The sequence below is a fragment of the Pinus tabuliformis genome, chromosome 3_1, assembly GCF_031772625.1.
Source record: "Pinus tabuliformis cultivar Carrire ecotype Pingquan chromosome 3_1, CPIR1, whole genome shotgun sequence".
NCBI lineage: Eukaryota > Viridiplantae > Streptophyta > Pinopsida > Pinales > Pinaceae > Pinus > Pinus tabuliformis.
The window spans coordinates 615,121,312-615,124,380 of NC_142301.1; the positions used below are offsets into that span (position 1 = coordinate 615,121,312).

General features: G+C 30.1%; 1 pseudogene; it reads right to left on the bottom strand.

The window, feature by feature from the left end:
- Positions 1-1,071: 1,071 nt before the first annotated feature.
- Positions 1,072-1,161, bottom strand: LOC149188503 (U6 spliceosomal RNA; annotated as a pseudogene).
- Between the last annotated feature and the right edge of the window lie 1,908 nt (positions 1,162-3,069).

The window sequence follows — 3,069 nt, forward strand, 5'->3', positions numbered from 1 at the left end:
GTACTTGGTAAAGCAACATAATTTGAAATACATAAATGTAAATTTGTTTTTTAATATTAAAAAAAACGTACACATCAAAATTAGCTTTTTAATATAGAGTATGGTTTAAAATTGCTTTTGCTGGTTAAGAGTTAGTTGTTTTTTCCTTGATGTAAGAAAACGGGTTGCTAAAAGCTTAAAGTTAAGAAGTTTTTTTAGGAACGAAAGATATTTTTTTAAAACTACCAGCTAATAATTCCAAGTGACATGGTTTTCTTTCGGTAATGAATTGTCACATACATTACATACATTAACTGACAACAATAAAAAATCATTATGTCAGTACTGATTTGACAACTAAATAATAATAAATTTTCCCACACTATTGAAAAAAGAGAGAACGACAATCTCTTCTGGAAAATAAAAAATCAACGAGTTAGCTTCTTGAACAAGTTCGATAAGTTGGAATCTCCATATAAAAATGAGGCCCCTTACTAACTGTCGCCGTATCATACCCTGATTGCTGCTGCTTCTTCAGAATTCATAGCGGATCGGAGTGGAGCTGCACATTTAGTTTAGTAAACAATGGAGAGTAAACAGACTGGACATTATTATTATGTAGCCATTGGTGGGCATGGCAATGGCACTGGTACTGGGCGAGGCCAAGAAAGGGCTGTGAGGCCTCTGCCAAAGCGAGGGAGCATCAAAAAGCAGATATTTGCTTCAATTGCCTCAAAATTTAGAAGGATGGGAGCAACTTTTGCGAAAAATGCCATGGCGGTTTCTTGCTGCAGTGCTGGAAAGGCCGCACCCATTCCCTCTGCCCAGGATTTATTGCGCGCTCTGGGCCACGAATTGCAGTCAAAGTCTCAAGGGTTTTGCATATTGACCGTTTTTTCGAGCAAAGAAGAACTATTGGCTCAGATGCAACGCGCAAGGGACTCCAAGGGCTCGCCTGCTGTGGAATTGGAGTTCATTGGTCTTCTGTCTGGCCAGGACTGGACGGGTTCATTTTGAATTAACTGGTTGAATCATTCCCTGTTAGTATTAGCACGTACTAGTATGAAGATGAGGTTTTCCAAGTTTAATGAGGCAAATAAATAGATTTTTCCATTTGTGCATATCATCCTTGCTCAGAGGATATGTTAATCTTCTCTGTATCGTTTTAATGAGTTAAATAAATAGGTTTTTCTATTTGTGCATATCATACTTGTTCAGAGGATATGTTAATCTTCTCTGTATGGTTTAATTTTATGGGATATTTTGTGAGAAATGAATGAGTATCTGATTGTTAGATTTTTTAAAAATTATTAATAAAATTTATATGGTTTTAAAATGATCAAAATTTTCAAATAGATTCTGTACAATTAGCTATGGGCTAGTTTATTTAGTCTTAAGATATAAAGTATTATATAAATTGTGATATTTAAGATTTAAATTCTTTATAAATATTTACTTCACAAAAGAGATAAATATATATGATTTACTAAATAATATATATTCCAATTTATGTAACCACTGAAGAGGAGGATGAGGATCCGCGAAAGAGATAAAATGGGAATAAATGGCCCTGAGCAAGTTTGACACGTAAAGAATTGGAAATGGTTTTTTTTTTTTTTTTGCAGAATGGATACTCAGATAAAGTTGAATTTAACCATGATTGATAAATCTAATCTCAACTTTATCATTTTTTCTTTGTTGTTAAAACAATGCAGTTGTGCAAGCATATAGTTTTGATCGACTATGAAATTTTTTGAACACTTTTTCTTTGTTAAAAGAATGCACTTTTCGAAACATATAATTTCGAGAACCATGTATTTTTTTTGAGTTCCGAGTTGAAATAAAAATGTAACTTTATACAGAATTTAATTTTGTTTGAAGGAAACAGTTTTACAGATATTTAGACAGAAGTTTGATAGCATTAGCGAATGCCTTTGATATTAAAAATATACTTATAATATATTTAATAAAATCATTTTTATCTTTTAACTACTATTTATTCATTGAAATTTTACTTCAGATTTCCACAACTATTATGAAAATAGACGCGTTACCTCTTTACCATTCATAAATTTTCGTACTTTATATGCCGTGTGTATTTGGCGAAATGCACCAAAATTAAATTCTGATTGTGGCCATTGCTTTACGGAGTTAAACGAAATGCAGCGTAAGTTTGTAAAGTCTAATTTGTCAGTTTAGTGGTGGGATAAAGTTCCTCGATCGTTGTAGTGTTAAAAAGTTTCTCGGCTTTATCTACAATCAGGGTTATTTAATTCCTAATATTTTCACACTTTACAAAATTATATGCGACTTTGTATTCCCGAACCTTTTCACTCTAAAATAAAATAAAATATAGGAATGTGGGACATGGACTTGTGGTTTTCAAGAAAGTAGGGAATCATCTTGTGGGCAAGGACGAGAAGAAATTATTTTAATTTCTATGGAGTTAATTTTCGTCGTACAATGTACATTTTTTTATTATTTATTTATTTATTTTTATTTTATTTTATTTGGATTTAGTCGAAAAAGTTATATAAAGGTAGAGAAAAGCTAACTATGAATAAATGAAAATGAAATGAAAATATAGAAATTGGATTTTTTTTGAGTAACTTAAGTTAAATTTATATATCAAAAATTTGAAATCAACATTTTAAAATCACCCCATCTAAATCACAATATCTTCAAACATTTTAAAATCATCCAATCTAAATCACAATAAAATTAGTTTAGAAAATGTTAACTAAAAATAATTGCATAAGATAAAGTTGATAAGTCAAGCTAATCTTTCGTGCAAAGCTAAATATGATTTAGCAGAGGTCGTTATACAATTAATGTTATCTATCATTTTTTTTCTTCTGCCTAAGTCCATTATTTAGAAGTTAGCATTATACCGTTACATATATATATGCAATATTATAATGAAATCTCAAAAATACTTTAATATATTAGTTATTTATATTTAATATACATATGTTTATATCTAATATAAATATATGTTTCGTAGTTTATTATTAGTCCTAGTTTAGTCCAGGATTATAATGCGGTCAAATTGTGTTGATTGTATTTTTGGAATTTAATTGGTTAATATTT